Here is a 20,632-nt window from a genome sequence, read left to right as displayed (position 1 = left end):
AATCTATGAATTAGTAGCGTGGATCTAAAAAGCATGTTCTATTACAGGTCCTGCTAGGTGGATAACGCATTCCAGGAAAACACTGCTCCTCTGTTTCCACGGTGCAAGCAACAACCACCGCCTGTGTGTGTGTTAGCTAGCTAGCTTTATGGTTCATATCTTTGCATAATCATTACAGAAATGACATACTGCAATCTTAAATTTGTTGTCAGGCACACCATCAATCTGATGTACACATATGTATACATGTAGTCGACCTGCATATGATCTCGCCTCTGTATGAACGAGTACTTCTACGAAATATCGCTTTGCTAACCTAATAAACATCAGAGTACTCTGTATTCTGGACACARGAGGCTGCTGAGGGGAGAACAGCTCATAATAATGGCRGGAACGGAGCAAATGGAATGACATCAAACACCTGGAAACCAATGTGTTTGATACCACTCCACTGATTCCACTCCAGTCATTACTGTGAGCCCGTCCTCCCCACCAACCTCCTTTGGTTCTGGATTGTGGCGTGGATGAGGAAATAACCCTGACTCATTACTGTTTGCATGCGGATAGGGAATGGTAATATGGGGACATATGCGGATTGGTAGTGCTTGATGATATTTTATTGTGTACCCAGATACATTAGATATTCTCACTGTTGATGGAATAATTGAAACAAAAACACATACCTTAAATACTCAATACACTTATCTTAAATCGAGGGGGATGAAAAAAGCCTGAACTGATGCTCATTATCATCAAAGGATCAACAAAAAATGTGCTTCAGGCTTTATAATTGAGAAACCACATGCTTTAACTTTAGTTACAATGAAACTTTTAAGGTTCTGAACAGTCAAAATTGAGATATTTGGGTGAAACCAGATCAAAGTATGACTGCCAAAGTATGAAAAAAGTCTGTTGCTGCTACATAGATAAAGTGTAATCATAAAGTTACTGATCCCCCTCCCCCATATCAAACACTTGGATTCYGGAGGCAGGATAACTACACCAATGTTAATGTCTTATTCACTTACCTATTTTCAATAGGTAGCAAATTTATAGGAAACTTTCAATTTCAAGTACCGTCTTGTAATCAACATCGCAGAAGTCGTGTTTGCAGAAGGACGTGGTTAACATACAGTGGATTGCAAAAGTATTCACCCTCTTGGTGTTTTTCCTATTTTGTTGCATTACAACCTGTAATTTAAATTGATTTTTATTTGGATTTCGTATAATGGACATACACAAAATTAGTGAAGTGAAATGAAAAAAATTACTTGTTTCAGAAAATGCACAAAAATAAAATACTGAAAAGTGGTGCGTGCATATGTATTCACCCCCTTTGCTATGAAGCCCCTAAATAAGATCTGGTGCAACCAATTACCTTCAGAAGTCACATAATTAGTTAAATAAAGTCCACCTGTGTGCAATCTAAGTGTCACATGATCTGTCACATGATCTCAGTATATATACACCTGTTCTGAAAGGCCCCAGAGTCTACAACACCGCTAAGCAAGTGGCACCACCAAGCAAGTGGCAGCATGAAGTCCAAGGAGCTCTCCACTTTAAGCCGTACACTCTACAGAGCTGAGCTTTACGGAAGAGTGGCCAGAAAAATTGCTGAAAGAAAAAAATAAGCAAACATGTTTGTTGCTCACCAAAAGGCATGTGGGAGACTCCCCAAACATATGGAAGAAGGTACTCTGGTCAGACGAGACTAAAATTTAGCTTTTTGTCCAACAAGGAAAACGCTATGTCTGGCGCAAACCCAACACCTCTCATCAGCCGAGAACAGCATCCCCACAGTGAAGCACGGTAGTCGCAGTATCATGCTTTGGGGGTGTTTTTCATCGGCAGGGACTTGGAAACTGGTCAGAATTTAAATTCTTTCAGATCATTGGGACGCTAATGTCCCACCTCGACAACATCCGGTGTTAATTGCAGAGCGTGAAATTCAAAATACAAAAGTAGTAATATTCATAAATAAACATAAACATTCATAAAAATACAAGTATTATACACCATTCTTTAGCTTAGAATCTTGGTAATCGAACCACTTTGTCCGATTTACAATAGGCTTTACGGCGAAAGCATAGCATTTGTTCGTCTGAGGACAACGCCTCACCCACTTCCTGCATTAACATGAATTCATAACGTGCACAGGTGTCACAAATCTCAAAAATAGCGATAAAATAAACCACTTACCTTTGAAGATTTTCATATTTTCCAATCCAAAYGGTCCCAGTTACACAATGAATGGTCATTTTGTTCGATAAAGTCCTTCTTTATATCCCAAAAATGTCCATTTATTTGGTGCATATGATTCAGAAACCCACCTGTTCCAACTCATTCTGACGAGTCGTAACCTTCTTGGATCTGCATAAACCCTAARCTRGCTCATTATTCAGTACTACACAAATACCTAAATAATAAGAGAACAGAATAAACATACACCCTTTACATGAGACAAAGGTCCCTAGTGGACTGACAAAATATGACGGCTTGTTACAACATAGATGGAGASGAGGGAGAGAGAGAGAGAGAAAGACACTTATCGTTGTGACATTTCAGAACTATTCTCACAGTAACGTTAATCATGTAGGTTGCACACGAACCACCGTCCATTTGGAGTAAGAAACCTTGAATGTGTTTACATGTGTATGCTTTCGTTTGTTGTCTATCTCTGTCGAAACCAAGCCTTCTTGGAAGGGGTTTTGGTTGGGTCTCCTGTGGGTGTAAGGCTCTGATGTCACAATGTCCTTCTTCTAATTTTCTGGTCTCAGAACTTCTCCTTAGTTCATACCAGTGATTGTCTGAGAGGGGAGTGTTCTCCTTTCTCCACCGTGTGTGAATCATCAGAGTTTGAACCACTTTACATGCACAGCTGAAAACTAGCGATGTCCTGGTCTAGTACGTGAGTTCATTTTCTTCACCTTGTGTTGAGGTTCAAAGTTCCAACCATTTCAGATGTGTAGCGACTGCTACATGATTTTCTGGTCTAATGTTAATTTCATTACCTAGGCTTTTTATGCACTCTGGCCAAAGGAGATGGCACCGTCCGTCTGACAAGCTCTTCTGACCTCACTCGGGGCATGGCTACTTAATGTGCAAAGGACATGATTGGAAGTTATCGCTTATGGTTCCTAAAATCACATTCATAATTTTAAATTCATAAACGTTCATAATTTTTCATATCATATGCAACTTATTGGATGGAAACTTAAAGGGGATATCCTTTCCAAGTTACAGTATTTTGTCCGTACAGTTTTTAATGACATCACAAAATGAAAAACAATATGACATTAGTTTTCTACATCTCCCCACTGACCATTCCCCACATTCTTTATGTTAGAAATTATTTCCATTATCCACTTTTTGAACGTTAGAGTTTTGGGTGGGCAAAAGTCTCTGGAGACAAAGGACATTACTTTAGCCAATACTGGAGGGGAGAGAGAGTCCTCTCCTGCTTAATTACGACCGGTATGAGGTGTCAACACCATACAGCAGCTCCTCCTCTCCCCTCCGTGGGAGAGAGCCTGGTTACTGTCCCCCCCCCCATTCTGATCCTCACAAGACAGTAACGACACGCTCATAGCAATGGTCAACACCAGTACCACATAAATCACAGAAAATACTGTATATGTTTTGGTGAGGGCAGCTGCAGAGAAGTATTTGGGTATATAATATTTGACTTCTGAGGAGTTACAAGTGTTGAGGGATGGTGTCCCGTCCTCCCAGGCCGTTGGCATGGTGCAGGAGCAGACAGGGTCAAAGTAGTGGAATGGGGTAGCGGGTTTTTTAATGAGTGTAGTGGCAGCTGCAGAGAAGGACCTGAGTGTACAAGATTTTACTGAGAAGAGTTAATGGGGTGGTGATTTTTATGAAATAGTGAGTATAAGCTGTAGGGTTAGTTCGTGGTGCACTTATTATACTTTTAGGAACAGTAATTAATGCAGTAGACTGTGAATGGCCTCACACTCCAGTACAGTAGGTAGACTGTGAATGGCCTCACACTCCAGTACAGTAGGTAGACTGTGAATGGCCTCACACTCCAGTACAGTAGGTAGACTGTGAATGGCCTCACACTCCATACAGTAGGTAGACTGTGAATGGCCTCACACTCCAGTACAGTAGTAGACTGTGAATAGCCTCCACACACAGTAACATAGGTAGACTGTGAATAGCCTCACACTCCAGTAGTAGTAGACTGTGAATGGCCTCACACTCCAGTACAGTAGTAGCGTAAGCTACACTACAGACAGTAGAGGACTGTGAATGGCCTCACACTCCAGTACAGTAGGTAGACTGTGAATAGCCTTACACACAGTACAGTAGGTAGACTGTGAATGGCCTCACACTCCAGTACAGTAGGTAGACTGTGAATGGCCTCACACTCCAGTACAGTAGGTAGACGTGAATCCTCACATCCAGACAGTAGGTAGACTGTAATAGCCTCACACAGTACAGTAGGTAGACTGTGAATGGCCTCACACTCCAGTACAGTAGGTAGACTGTGAATGGCCTCACACTCCAGTACAGTGATAGACTGTGAATGCCTCACACTCCACACAGTAGTAGACTGTGAAATCGCCTCACACTCCAGTACAGTAGGTAGACTGTGAATGGCCTCACACTCCAGTACAGTAGGAAGACTGTGAATGGCCTTTCACTCCAGTACAGCAGGTGGCGGTGTACGCACCTTAAAGTTGGATARGATCTGCCATCCCAATCCCAAAGAAGAAGAAGTAGAAACTTCTTGACATGCTTAATAATCATGATATATTAATATTGTCTGACATTCATTATATACAGTATCTTCAGAAAGTATTTATACCCCTTGGCTTATTCCACATTTTCTTGTGTTACAGCCTGAATTCAAAATGGATKAAATCGTTTATTTTTTCTCTCTCACACATCTACACACAATACCCCATAATGACAAAGTGAAAACATGTTTMTAGAAATGTTTACAAAATTATTGAGAATAAAATACAGAAATATCTAATTTACATAAGTATTTACACCCCTAAGTCAATATTATGTAGGAGCACCTTTTGCAGCAATTACAGCTGTGAGTCTTTGYTAACACTTTACTTCAAACCCAGTTTCATAACACTTTATGACACGGTCATAACAATGTCATGATATGTCATAACGGCTGAAATAACGTGTCATAACCTGTCATAATATGGTCATAACACTATCGTGACCCATACATTTGCACCTGTTGTGACATGTATTGTGTTATTTTATGGCTGGTTATGACACCTACATAAACCCACATTTATTCAAATTACTTTTTTCCTGCCAAGAAGTTTCCTTTCATTTTAATAGTTTGTTTCTTGAGTTTGAGCTTGAGTTTATTTTATTTTTACAGGGACAGTGCACATTAATCAACGTTTCAGTAAAAGTGCCGGTTTTTGCCAGCCGGCTATTTTTCAACCGCAGTCCCTGGGCAGGTTATTAAAAACAATTACAATATAGACAATCATTGAGCAGTGAGCACACGCAGAGCAACATAGGACAAGCAAGACATAGCATACAGACAGAGCAACATAGAACAAAAAGAAGCAAGACAAAATTCATAAAAGCAACAAAGTMTTTCCACACCTCACAAGCTACAGACAACAGACAACATGGAAAGCGGCAATACACAGCTAGTGTCAGAATCGTGTGTATAGGTGGCAGGGAAGTCAGGCGCAGGAGAGTCAAACGGAGTGTAAATGGAGTCTTTTAATATATGTCCACTTAACATGCTCCAAACACTAATATGTACATACATAAAAATAAACATGGGTACGAGGACCCGTCGCGCACCTATACAACCAGAAACAACACTGACATAAAACAATCTCTGACAAAGACATGAGGGGAAACAGAGGGTTAAATACACAACAGGTAATGGATGGGATTGAAACAAGGTGTGTGGGAAGACAAGACAAAACCAATGGAAAATYAAAAATGGATCAATGATGGCTAGAAGACCCGTGACGTCGACCGCCGAGCACCGCCCGAACAAGGAGAGGRAACGACTTCAGCAGAAATCGTGACAGCTAGGGATAGGAAACTTAAATCCTTTGATGTTGTAATGAATTCTTTACAGTCCAGTTTTTTTTCATCATATTTTCAATCATTTGTAGAAAATACACTTTATCATACTGTCAAGAAGCATTACGACCATTTTGTGTCACTTTTACTTGGACTAAGAAAATACACTTTATGACACTGTCATGCAGCGTTATGACCATCAAAATCATGTAAGACAGATAGGGCCATCACGTACATGACCTTATATCAGTCATCAGTCAAAAAGAGGGTGTCTTGTCCTGCTCCTGAAATTTGCTAGTGCATTCATCCCAGTCATAAGCAACAGAGCATTAGGGTAGGTGCACGTCTGACATCAATGTGTACGCAYTTACAATGATAATCGTATATGGTCAATTAAAACATATATATATAGCGTACCAGTCAAAAGTTTGGACACACCTACTCATTCAASSGTTTTTCTTTATTTTTACTATTTTCTACATTGTAGAATAATTGTGAAGACATCACTATGAAATAACACATATGGAATCATGTAGTAACCAAAAAAGTATATTTGAGGTTCTTCAAAGTAGCCACACGTTGCCTTGATGACAGCTTTGCACAATCTTGGCATTCTCTCAACCAGCTTCATGAGATAGTCACCTGGAATGCATTTCAATTAACAAGTGTGCCTTCTTAAAAGTTAATTTTGCGGAATTTCTTTCCTTCTTAATGCATTTTGACCAATCAGTTGTATTGTGACAAGGTAGGGGGATAAACAGAAGATAGCCCTATTTGGTAAAAGACCAAGTCCATATATTGGCAAGAACAGCTCAAAAAAGAAAAGATAATTGACAGTCCATCATTACTTTAATGAAAGTCAGTCAATCAGGAAAATGTCAAGAACTTTGACAGTTTCTTCAAGTGCAGTCGCAAAAACCATCAAGCGCTATGATGAAACTGGCTCTCATGAGGACCGCCACAGGAAAAGAAGCCCCAGAGTTACCTCTAAAGCAGAAGATACGATTATTAGAGTTAACTGCACCTCAGATTGCAGCCCAAATAAATACTTCACAGTGTTCCGGTAACAGACACATTTCAACATATTCTTATTGGCAGTTTCAACAGCCTTGGTTTCTCTAATGATTGCTTCGTCTGGTTCACTAACTACTTCTCAGATAGAGTTCAGTGTGTCAAATCGGAGGGCCTGTTGTCCGGACACCTACATAAGAGTCTCTATGGGGGTGCCACAGGGTTCAATTCTCGGACTGACTCTTTTCTCTGTATATATATCAATGATGTCGCTCTTGCTGCGGTTGATTCTTTGATCCACCTCCTACGCAGACGACACCATTCTGTATACATCTGGCCCTTTTTTGGACACTGTGTTAACTAACCCCCAATCAAGCTTCAATGCCATACAACACTCCTTCCGTGGTCTCTAACTGCTCTTAAATGCTAGTAAAACTAAATTCATGCTCTTCAACCGATCGCTGCCCACACCCGCCCGCCCGACTAGCATCACTACTCTGGACGGTTCTGACAACTATAAATACCTAGGTGTCTGGCTAGACTGTAAACTCTCCTTRCAGACTCACAGCTCCAATCCAAAATTAAATCTAGAATCAGCTTCCTATTTTGCAACAAAGCCTCCTTCACTCATGCTGCCAAACATACCCTCGTAAAACTGACTATCCTACTGATCCTTGACTTCGGCGGTGTAATTTACAAAATAGCCTCCAACACTCTACTCAGCAAATTCAATGCAGTCTATCACAGTGCCATCCGTTTTGTCACCACAGCCCCATATACTACCCACCACTGCGACATGTATGCTCTCATTGTCTGGTCCTCGCTACATATTCGTCGCCAAACCCACTGTCTCCAGGTCATCTATAAGTCTTTGCTAGCTAAAGCGCCGCCTTATCTCATCTCACTGGTCACCATAGCAACACTCACCCGTAGCACGCGCTCCAGCAGGTATATTTCACTGGTCATCCCCAAAGCCAACAACTCCTTTGGCCGCCTTTCCTTCCAGTTCTCTGCTGCCAATGACTGTTACGTTAGAAACTTAGTTAGAAACTTATATCTCCCTCACTAACTTTAAGCGTCAGCTGTCAGAGCAGCTTACCGATCACTGCAGCTGTGCACAGCCCATCTGTAAATAGACCATCCAACCAACTACCTACCTCATCCCCATATTTGTTTTTGTTTTTTCTGTTCTTTTGCACATCAGTTTTTCTACTTGCACATCCTCATCTGCACATCTATCACTCCAGTGTAAATTGCTAAATTACAATTACTTCACCACTACCGCCTATTTATTGACTTACCTCCTTACTTCATTTTGCACACACTGTATACAGATTTATCTATTGTGTTATTGACTATACGTTTGGTTATTCCATGTGTAACTCTGTGTTGTTGTTTTTGTCGCGCTGCTTTGCTTTATCTTGGCCAGGTTGCAGTTGTAAATGAGAACTTGGCCTACCTGGTTAAATAAAGGTGAAATATATATATTTTTTAAAGCATCAACTGTTCAGAGGAGACTGCGTGAATCAGGCCTTCGTGGTCAAATTGCTGCAAAGAAACCACTACTAAAGGACGCCAATAAGAAGAAAATAATTGATTGGGCCAAGAAACACGAGCAATGGACATTAGACCGGTGGAAATCTGTCCTTTTGGTCTGATGAGTCCAAATTTGACATTTTTGTTTCCAACCGCTGTATCTTGTGAGAAGCGGAGTAGGTGAAGGGTTGATCTCCGCATGTGTGGTTCCCACCGTGAAGGATGGAGGAGGAGGAGTGATGGTGTGGGGGTGCTTTGCTGGTGACACTGTTGGTTATTTATTTCAAATTCAAGGCACACTTAACCAGCATGGCTAACACAGCATTCTGCAATGATACGCCTTCCCATCTGGTTTGAGCTTAGTGGGACTTTCATTTGTTTTTCAACAGGACAATGGGCCAAAACACCTCCAGGCTGTGCTGCATCAGATGACCTGGCGTCCACGATCACCCGACCTCAATCCAATTGAGATGGTTTGGGAATAGTTGGACCGCAAAGTGAAGGGAAAGCAGCTGGAAAGCAGCTGGAAAAGACTGTTGGAAAATCATTCTAGGTTAAGCTGGTTGAGAGAATAGCAAGAGTGTGCAAAGCTGTCATCAAGGCAAAGAAGAATCTCAAATATAAAATATATTTGAATTTGTTTTACACTATTTTGGTTACTACATGATTCCATATGAGTTGTTTCATAGTTTTGATGTCTTCACTATTATTCTACAATGTAGAAAATAGGTTAAAAAAATAAAATCCCTTGAATGAGTAGGTGTGTCCAAACTTAGCAGGTTTAGACAAGTAATGTCAGCTGTTATGACATATTATGACATGGTTATGATCATTTCACAACGTGTTATGAAGCTGGGTGTCAAGTGTTACTGAATCTTTCTGGGTACGTTTCTAAGAGCCTTCCACACCTGGTGTCACGCCCTGGCCTTAGTTATCTTTGTTTTCTTTATTATTTTAGTTAGGTCAGGGTGTGACATGGGGGATGTATGTGTTTTTTGTCTAGTCTAGGGTGTTTGTATTGTATAGGGGGTTTTGTAGAGTGTATGGGGTTGTGTTCAGTGTAGGTGTTTAGGAAAGTCTATGGTTGCCTGGTTTGGTTCTCAATCAGAGACAGCTGTCTATTTTTGTCTCTGATTGGGAGCCATATTTAAGGCAGCCATAGGCATTAGGCAGGTTGTGGGTAATTGTCTATGTCTAAACGTTAGTAGCTTGTGTCTGCACTTTCGTTTTGTAGCTTCACGGTCGTTTGTTGTTTTGTATAGTTTGTCAGTGTTCTTRGTTTCGTCTTCGTTAAAATAAAAGAAGATGTATTCACTTCACGCTGCGCCTTGGTCCACTCTTCCACATAAAGACGATCGTGACACCTGGATTGTGCAACAATTGCCCATTATTCTTTTCAAAATCCTTCAAGCTCCAACCATTTTTAGGTCTTACGATAGATTTTCAAACAGATTTAATAAGTCAAAATTGTAACTCGGCCACTCAGAAACATTTACTGTCTTCTTGATAAGAAACTCCAGTGTAGTTTAGTCTTGTGTTTTAGGTTACTGTTTTAGGTTACTGTTTTAGGTTATCGTCCTGCTGAAATGAGAATTCATTTCCCAGTGTCTGAAAGCAGACTGAACAAGGATTTTGCTTGTGCTTAGCTCCATTCCGTTAGTTTTTTATCCTGAAAAACTTCCCAGTTCTTAATGATGACAATAGTTTTTTATCCTGAAAAACTTCCCAGTTCTTAATGATTACAAGCATACCCATAGCATGACGCAGCCACCACTATGCTTGGAAATATGGAGAATAATACTCAGCATTACTTTAGTTGCCTTGTTGCAAACAGGATGCATGTTTTGGAATATTTTTATTCTGTACAGTCTTCTTTTCACTCTGTCAATTAAGTTAGTATTGTGGAGTAACTGCAATGTTGTCAATCCATCCTCAGTTACTCCAACCACAGCCGTTAAACTCTGTAACTGTTTTAAAGTTACCATTGGCGTCATGGTGAAATCCCTGAGCATTTCCTTCCTCTCCGGCAACTGAGTTAGGAAGGACACCTGTATCTTTGTAGTGACTGGGTGTATTGATACATCATCCAAAGTGTAATTAATAAGTTAACCATGCTCAATGGGATATTCAATGTCTGTTTTTTTATATTTTTACTAATCTACTAAAAGGTGCCCTTCCTGGTCTTTGTTGTTGAATCTGTGTTTAAAAATGCGCTGCTCAACTGAGGGACCTAACAGATAATTGTATGTGTGGGGTACAGAGATGAGGTGGTCATTCAAAAATCATGTTAAACACTATTATTGCATACAGAGTGAGTCCTTATAAGTTATGTGTCTTGTTAAGCACATTTTTACTGCTGAACTTATTTAGGATAGCCATAACAAAGGGGTTGAATACTTATTGACTCAAGACATTTCAGCTTTTCATTTATTATTCATCTGTAAATTTCCTAAAACATAATTCCACTTTGACATTATGAGGTATTGTGTGTAGACCAGTGACAAACACCTATATTTTATCAATTTTAAATTACGGCTGTAACACAACAAAATGTGGAAAAAGTCAAGGTGTAACGACCTGGGTGTCGGGGAGGTGCGAAGTCAGACGCAGGAACAGCAGAGCTTCAATATGTTGAGTCTTTAATACCCAACTGGCAAACGAAATGTCCAAACACGGACTACTGGTGTCCACACAACGGTCCAACGACACGATAAAACAAACCCAGTCCACAATAATAATCTCCACTCCCGAAATCCAAAAAGCTACAATGTAACAATCCCGCACAAAGAAGCGTACGGGCTGGCTGACTAATAAAGCCACACTAATAAACAATTAACTAAACACAGGTGATACAAATCAACACATAAGGAGGGGAGGAAAAGAAGTCAGTGGCAGCTAGTAGGCCGGTGACGACGACCGCCGAGCGCCACTCGAACGGGAAGGAGAGCCTGCCTCGGTTGAAGTCGTGACAGTACCACGCGCGCTGCAGCGCGTCGACACGCCTCGAGGTCGACCCGGAGGACGAGGCGCGGGGCGATCCGGATGGAGGCGATGGAAATCCCTTAACATAGATGGATCCAAAATGTCCTCCACCGGTACCCAGCACCTCTCCTCCGGACCGTACCCCTCCCAGTCCACGAGGTACTGCAGGCCCCTCACCCGGCGTCTCGAGTCCAGAATGGCCCGTATCGTGTACGCCGGGACCCTCGATGTCCAGAGGGGGGGAGGGACCTCCGGCACCTCACCGTCCTGCATGGGACCAGCTACCACCGGCCTGAGGAGAGACACATGAAACGAGGGGTATACGATAATAGGAAGGGAGTTTTAATCGATAACACACCTCGTTTATTCTCCTCAGGACTTTGAAGGGCCCTACACACTGCGGCCTCAGCTTCCGGCAGGGCAAGCGGAGGGGTAGGTTTCGGGTCGAGAGCCAGACCCTTTCCCCCGGTACAAACACGGGAGCCTCACGCTCGGTGGCGGTCAGCGCTCCTCTTCTGCCTCCTAGTAGCTTGTTGAAGGGACTCCTGGACGGCCCTCCAGGTCTCTTTGGAGCGCTGTACCCACTCCTCCACCGCAGGAGCCTCGGTCTGGCTCGGATGCCATGGTGCCAGGACCGGCTGGTACCCCAACACACACTGAAAGGGGGACACATTAGTAGAGAGTGGCGTAGTGAGTTCTGGCCATCTCGGCCCAGGAATGTATCTCGCCCACTCCCCTGGCCGGTCCTGGCAATAGGACCGCAGAAACCTACCCACCTCCTGGTTCACTCTCTCCACCTGCCCATTACTCTCGGGGTGAAAACGGAAGTCAAGCTGACCGTGACCCCCAGACGCTCCATGAACGCCCTCCATACTCGGGACGTGAACTGGGGGCCCCGATCAGAAACGATGTCCTCCGGCACCCCGTAGTGCCGGAAGACGTGAGTAATAAGGCCTCCGCAGTCTGTAGGGCAGTAGGGAACCGGGCAACGGGAGGAGACGGCAGGACTTAGAAAACCGATCCACAATTACCAGAACCGTAGTGTTTCCCTGAGAAGGGGGAGATCGGTCAGGAAGTCCACGGACAGATGAGACCATGGCCGTTGTGGAACGGGGAGGGGTTGCAACTTCCTCTAGGAAGGTGCCTAGGAGCCTTACTCTGAACGCAACCGAACAGGAGGAGACATAAACCCTAACGTCCCGAGCTAAGGTAGGCCACCAATACCTTCCCCGAAGGCTCCCCACTGTCCTCGTCACCCCAGGGTGACCCGAGGAGGGTAGGACATAGCCCACCGAATCAGTCGGTCCCGAACACCAAGCGGTACGTACTTACGGCCCGCCGGGCACTGAGGAGGCGCGGGTTCCGCCCGTAACGCCCGCTCGATGTCCGAGCCACCTCCCATACCACTGGTGCTATCAGCCTCGAGGCGGGGATGATGGGAGTGGGCTCGGTGGTCCTCTCCTCCGTGTCGTAAAGGCGAGACAGTGCGTCAGCCTTTACGTTTTGGAGCCGGGTCTGTAGGACAACGTGAACCTAAACCGGGTGAAAAACATGGCCCACCTTGCCTGACGCGGGTTCAGTCTCCGAGCTGCCCGAATATACTCCAGATTCTGGTGGTCGGTCCAGATGAGAAAGGGGTGCTTAACCCCCTCAAGCCAGTGTCTCCACACCTTCAGAGCCCTGACCACCGCTAACAACTCCCGATCCCCCACATCATAGTTACGCTCCGCTGCACTGAGCTTACTAGAGAAGAAAGCGCAGGGCGGAGTTTTGGTGGCGTACCCGAGCGCTGTGATAGCACGGCACCCACCCCAGCCTCGGACGCGTCCACCTCCACTATGAATGCTAAAGAGGGATCCGGATGCGCCAACACGGGAGCATCCGTGAACAGAGCCTTCAACCTGTTGAAAGCTCCGTCCGCCGCCGCTGACCACCGCAACCGCACCGGGCCCCCCTTTAGCAGTGAGGTAATGGGAGCCGCTACCTGACCAAACCCGGATAAATCTCCGGTAGTAGTTGGCAAAACCCAAAAACCGCTGCACCTCTTTCACCGTGGTTGGAGTCGGCCAATTACGCACGGCCTTTATGCGGTCACTCTCCACCACCACCCCCGAGGTGGAAATGCGATAACCCAGGAGGGAGACGGCTTGTTTGGAGAACACACACTTCTCAGCCTTGACGTATAGGTCATGCTCCAGCAGTCTGCCAAGCACTTTGCGCACCAGAGATACATGCGCGGCTTGAGTAGTTGAGTAGATCAGAATGTCATCGATATACACAACTACCCCTGACGTGCAGCCCTGAGAATGTCGTCTACAAAAGATTGGAAAACAGCTGGAGCATTCTTTAACCCATACGGCATGACGCAGTACTCATAGTGGCCCGATGTGGTACTAAATGCGGTTTTCCACTCGTCTCCCTCCCGAATACGCACCAGACTGTACGCGCTCCTGATGTCCAGTTTTGTAAAGAACTGCGCTCCGTGAAATGATTCCACCGCCGAAGCGATGAGAGGTAGTGGGTAACTAAACCCCACTTGTGATGGCATTTAGACCTCTATAATCAATACACGGACGCAAACCTCCCTCCTTTTTCTTCACAAAAAAAGAAACTCGAGGAGACGTGAGATGGAGGGCCGAATGTACCCCTGTCCCAGAGACTCCGCGACATATGTCTCCATAGCCAACGTCTCCTCTTGGGACAAAGGGTACACGTGACTCTTGGGAAGCGCAGCGTAACCTGGAGATCTATCGCACAATCCCTACCCGTCGATGTGGTGGTAATTTCGTCGCTTTCTTTTTACAGAAAGCGATTGCCAAATCGGCATACTCGGGGGAATGCGCACCGTGGAACCCTGGTCTGGACTCTCCACCGACGTGGCACCAATGGAAACTCCCAGACACCTTCCAGAACACTCTCTGACCACCCCTGGAGAACCCCCTGTCTCCACGAAATATTGGGATTGTTCCGGGCCAACCAGGAATACCCAGCACCACTGGAAACGCAGCGAATCAATAATAAAGAGACTGATACGTTCCCTATGATTCCCCTGCGTCACCATGTCCAGGGGAACTGTGGCCTCCCTGACCACCCCTGACCCTAATGGCCGGCTATCTAGGGAGTGCACGGGAAAGGGAGAATCTATCGGCACCAGCGGAACGCCCAACTCTCGGGCGAGTCCGCGATCCATAAAGTTCCAGCTGCACCTGAATCGACTAGTGCCCTATCTGGGAAGAGGGGGAAAAATAAAGGAAAAAAATTGAGACAAACATGTGAGACCAACAGGGGTCTGAGTGAGTTTGGTGCTGACTCACCTGTGGTGATCGAGAAGCGTCCGCCTGACATCTCGACTCCCAGACAGACCCCCCCAGCACCGATCGGCCGTGTGGCCTCTCCGACCCACAGCTGGTGCAGGGGAGGCCTCCTCCTCCGGTACCCCTAGGCGCGGCCCCTCCCAACTCCATTGGGATGGGAGCCGGGGCGCTGGGTGTGGGAACGCACAAGACCCTCTCCGAACGCCCGCGGGCAGCCAGCAGATTGTCCAGTCGGATGGACATGTCGATAAGCTCATCCAAAGAAAGAGCGATGTCCCGACACGCTAGCTCCCTGCGGACGTCCTCCCGGAGACTACACCCGTAGTGGTCAATAAGGGCCCTGTCGTTCCACCCTGATCCCGCGGCCAAGGTCCGAACTCCAGCGCGAAATCCTGTGCGCTCCTCTTCTCCTGCCTAAGATGAAACAGTCTCTCACCCGCCGCTCGGCCCTCTGGGGTGGTCGAACACGGCACGAAAACGACGGGTAAACTCCGGGTAGTGCTCCTTCGCTGAGTCGGGCCATTCCAGACTGCGTTGGCCCACTCCAGAGCACGACCCGTTAGGCAGGAGACGAGGACACTCACCCCTCCGCTCCCGAGGGAGTGGGGCGAACAGTGGCCAGGTATAGCTCCAGCTGGGGTAAAAACCCCTGGCACCCTGCCGCCGCTCCATCATAATCCCTCGGGAGCGTAAGACGGAGCGCGCCTGGAGCCGGGGGATGGGGAGTCCTGAGGGGGAGCCGAAGGTGGGAGAGGACCCACTCCTCTCCCATCCCTCATTCTCTCCATCATCTGTCCATGGCTGATCCGATCCGATGGAGGACGGTGGTGTGGTGGAGAACCCGTTCCTCCATCGATGGGAGAGGTTGGCTGCTGCTCCTGCTGACTCCATGGTTGGTGCTGGAGATTCGTACACCTGGTGCTGGGGAGGTGCGAAGTCAGACGCAGGAACAGCAGAGCTTCAATATGTTGAGTCTTTAATACCCAACTGGCAAACGAAATGTCCAACACGGACGTACTGGGTGTCACACAACGGTCCAACGACACGATAAACAAACCCAGTCCACAATAATAATCTCCACTCCCGAAATCCAAAAAGCTACAATGTAACAATCCCGCACAAAGAAGCGTACGGGCTGGCTGACTAATAAAGCCACACTAATAAACAATTAACTAAACACAGGTGATACAAATCAACACATAAGGAGGGGGAGGAAAAAGAGTCAGTGGCAGCWAGTAGGCCGGTGACGACGACCGCCGAGCGCCACCCGAACGGGAAGGAGAGCCTGCCTCGGTTGAAGTCGTGACACAAGGGGTGTGAATATGTTCTGATGGCTCTGTAAATATTTAATGAAAAGTATCCAGACCTCATCCTTTAATGTTTTAACTGAAATTTACCAAGATGAACTAGCCACCTAGCTTGATAAACAGTGCTGACAATTCCATTTGGGCTAGCTAGCTAAATTATACAGCCAACATTTTGTCTATATTGATGCTGTTACAATAACCAAACAGTTGGATAAATAAATAATTTGTGAAACCATGATGTGATGTATGACAGGATTGGATGTTGCATGCTATTTCAATGTTGTTTGAGTTGCTTTGTGATCTTCTGTTGGATCTGGCAATTCATCTTGATGGTTGTACAGTCGTCTCAAATAAAACTGTGAAGGACCTCGGCGTTACTCTGGACCCTGATCTCTCTTTTGACAAACATATCAAGACTATTTCATGGACAGTTTTTTTCCATCTACGTAACATTACAAAAATCTGAAACTTTCTGTCAAAAAATTATGCAGAAAAAGTAAACCATGATTTTGTCATTTCTAGATTAAACTAATGCAATGCTTTACTTTCTGACTACCCGGATATAGCACTAAATAAACTTCAGTTAGTGCTAAACACAGCTGCTAGAATCTTGACTAGAACCAAACAATTTGATCATATTACTCCAGTGCTAGCCTCTTTACACTGGCTTCCTGTTAAGGCTAGGGCTGATTTCAAGGTTTTACTGCTAACCTACGAAGCATTACATGGGCTTGCTCCTACCTATCTTTCCGATTTGGTCCTGCCGTACATACCTACACGTACGCTACGGTCACAAGACGCAGGCCTCCTTATTGTCCCTAGAGTTTCTAAGCAAACAGCTGGAGGCAGGGCTTTCTCCTYTAGAGCTCCATTTTTATGGAATGGTCTGCTTATCATTTTGAGAGACACAGACACGGTCTCGACCTTTAAGTCTTTATTGAAGACTCACTCTTGATTGAGTGTAGTCCCCACCAGGGGTGTGAAGGTGAACGGAAAGGCACTGGAGTGACGAACCGCCCTTGGTGTCTCTGCCTGGCCGGTTCCCCTCTCTCCACTGGGATTCTCTGCCTCTATCCCTATTATGGGGGCTGAGTCACTGGCTTACTGGTGCTCTTCCATGCCATCCCTAGGAGGGGTGTATCACTTGAGTGGGTTGAGTCACTGACGTGATCTTTCTGTCCGGCCCCCCTCAGGTTCGTGCCGTGGGGGAGATCTTTGTGGGCTATACTCGGCCTTGTCTCAGGGTAGTAAGTTCGTGGTTGAAAATATCCCTCTAGTGGTGTGGTGGCTGTGCTTTGACAAAGTGGGTGGGGTTATATCCTGCCTGGTTGGCCCTGTCCGGGGGTATAGTCAGACGGGGCCACAGTGTCTCCCGACCCCTCCTGTCTCACCCTCCAGTATTTATGCTGTAATAGTTTATGTGTCGTGGGGCTTATATCTGGAGTATTTCTCCTGTCTTATCCGTTGTCCGCATGCTCCCTCTAATTATTTCTCTCTCTTTCTTCTCTCGGAGGACCTGAGCCCGAGGACCATGCCTCAGAACTGCCTGGCCTGATGACTCCTTGTTGTCCCCAGTCCACCTGGTTGTGCTGCTTCTCCAGTTTCAACTGTTCTGCTTGCGGCTATGGATCTCTGACATGTTCACCGGACGTGCTAACTTGTCCCGGACCTGCTGTTGTCTCTAACTGAATGATCGGCTATGAAAAGTCAAATGACATTTACTCCTGAGATGCTGACCTGTTGCACCCTCTACAACCACTGTGAATATTACTAATTGACCCTGCTGGTCATCTATGAATGATTGAACATCTTGGCCATGTACTGTTATAATCTCCACCCGGCACAGCCAGAAGAGGACTGGCCACCCCTCANTTGAACATCTTGGCCATGTACTGTTATAATCTCCACCCGGCACAGCCAGAAGAGGACTGGCCACCCCTCAGAGCCTGGTTCCTCTCTAGGTTTATTCCTGGGTTCCTGCCTTTCTAGGGAGTTTTTCCTAGCCACCATGCTTCTACATCTGCATTGCTTGCTGTTTGGGGTTTTAGGCTGGGTTTCTGTATAAATACATTTGATTGAGTGATTGATTGTGTATCAGCAAATTAGCTTGAGATAATCTCACTGCAACATTGCCCGCTGCATCCATGTTGCTTGACATTGGCGTTTTCATGGAACCACCAGTCAAGGTGACCTCCCCGTCTCCTCAGCCTACTAGCTCCCACCCACTTAGACTTCCTGGTAGTTTGACATGAGATAAAATGTTCTTTTTCTTAAATTTTGAGCATTTTTATTGTGCCATTTTTTTTTTTATGGGTGATGTTTTAGTCACTCCATAGGCTATTTTACATGGGAATCAGAATGACTGAGGACTTTAAAAACATAGTTCAAAGTCTAACAGGTCAGCCATCAGTGTGGATGAAGAACTTGTCATTAGTGGTGCTAAGCTGATAAGCACTAGGACGGACACAGAAAGTATGTTTTTAACCCTAACAGCCACCATTGGTTTGTTTGGTTGTTTGTTTAATAGGTGAGAAAATGTTTATCGGGATATCTGTCTCTGGGAAGGTGGGGGTGGCGGAGCACTGGGATAAAATAACAAAAGTTTGGTTTGTATTTTATCTGAAAGGCCACAATTTACCTGATATTTACTTTGAAAGTGTATGATAAATTGGTTGTTACATAATACCTAAATGTGTGTCTTTAGTTTGTTTCAACAAGCATTGAAGATTCAGGCATTACCATCCTTATCTTACCAGCTGTGTTGAATTCTCTGAAGTAACACACTGTCTTAGTAAACACTAGCCAAACACCAGCTGCATTTACAAAAGTTTGTTTTACAAAAGTTTGTTTTCGGGAGAAAATTGTAAAATTCAGTTTGGAATGACTGTCAGAAGTATTTTGAAGAAGTGTTGCCCTCATGAAATAATGAATATATTTTCTTCTTCTGAAAGCTGTCCTGTCAATCGAGAAAAAAGGTGTTTAATCTAACGCCCAACTGAATTTGTTCTGAAAGAGAGAAAAGAATGATAACAGCTCTACAGAAACATTTTCATTCACTGTCTCACCTCATGCTAAGCTTTACATAACATTCACCCAACCAATCAGCATATTCAAAAATATGCAAATAACCTGTCATCCATGGTAATTGGACATAGGGGACTAATGTCAGAAGAAAACACCAAGAGGAAACAAGTGTCAGGAATAGAATATGGGACAAATAACCATACTGATAATTAATATATAATATATTGAGTATAAAGTATATTTATAATGCATACAGAAGACTTCATACACTACCGGTCAAAAGTTTTAGAATAACATACTCATTCAAGGGTTTGTCTTTATTTTTACTATTTTCTATATTGTAGAATAATAGTGGAMATAACAAAACTATGAAATAACACATATGGAATCATGTAGTAACCAAAAAGGTGTTAAACWATTCAAAATATATTTTAGATTTTAGATTCTTCAAATAGCCACCCTTCGCCTTGACGACAGCTTTGCACACTCTTGGCATTCTCTCAACCAGCTTCACCTGGAATGCTTTTTTAACAGTCTTGAAGGAGTTCCCAGATATGCTGAACACTTGTTGGCWGCTTTTCCTTCACTCTGCGGTCCGAGTCATCCCAAACCATGTCAATTTGGTTGAGGTTGGGTGATTGTGGAGGCCAGGTCATCTGATGTAGCACTTCAATACTCTCCTTCTTGGTAAAATAGCCCTTATACATCCTGGAGTTGTGTTGGGTCATTGTCCTGTTGTCCAAAMGATAGTCCCACTAAGCCCAAACCAGATTGGATGGCATATTGCTGCAGAATGCCGTGGTAGCCATGCTGGTTAAGCATGCRTTGAATTCTAAATAAATGACAGACAGTYTCACCAGCAAAGCACCCCTARACCATAACACCTCCTCCTCCATGCTTTATGGTGGGAAATACACATGCGGAGATCATCCCTTCACCCACACCYCGTCTCACAAAGACACGCCGGTTGGAACCAAAATTCTCAAATTTGGACGAATCAGACCAAGGGACACATTTCCACCGGCCTAATGTCCACTGCTRGTGTTTCTTGGTCCAAGCAATTCTCTTCRTATTATTGGTGTCCTTTAGTAGTGGTTTCTTTGCAGCAATTCGACCATGAAGGCTTGTTTCACAAAGTATCTTCTGAACAGTTGGTGTTGAGATGTGTCTGTTACTTGAACTCTGTGAAAGCATTCATTTGCGCCAATTTCTGAGGCTGGTAACTCTAATGAACTTATCCTCTGCAGCAGAGGTAACTCTGGGTCTTCCATTCCTGTGGGGATCGTCATGAGACCAGTTTCATCTAGCGCTTGAGGTTTTTGCGACTGCACTTGAAGACACTTCCATGTCTTAAAATGTTCCTGAATGCCTGACCTTCATGTCTTAAAGTCAGATGGACTGTCGTTTCTCTTTGCT

Source organism: Salvelinus sp. IW2-2015, linkage group LG18, assembly GCF_002910315.2.
Source record: "Salvelinus sp. IW2-2015 linkage group LG18, ASM291031v2, whole genome shotgun sequence".
NCBI lineage: Eukaryota > Metazoa > Chordata > Actinopteri > Salmoniformes > Salmonidae > Salvelinus > Salvelinus sp. IW2-2015.
Note: the sequence above shows the minus strand (reverse complement) of the source record.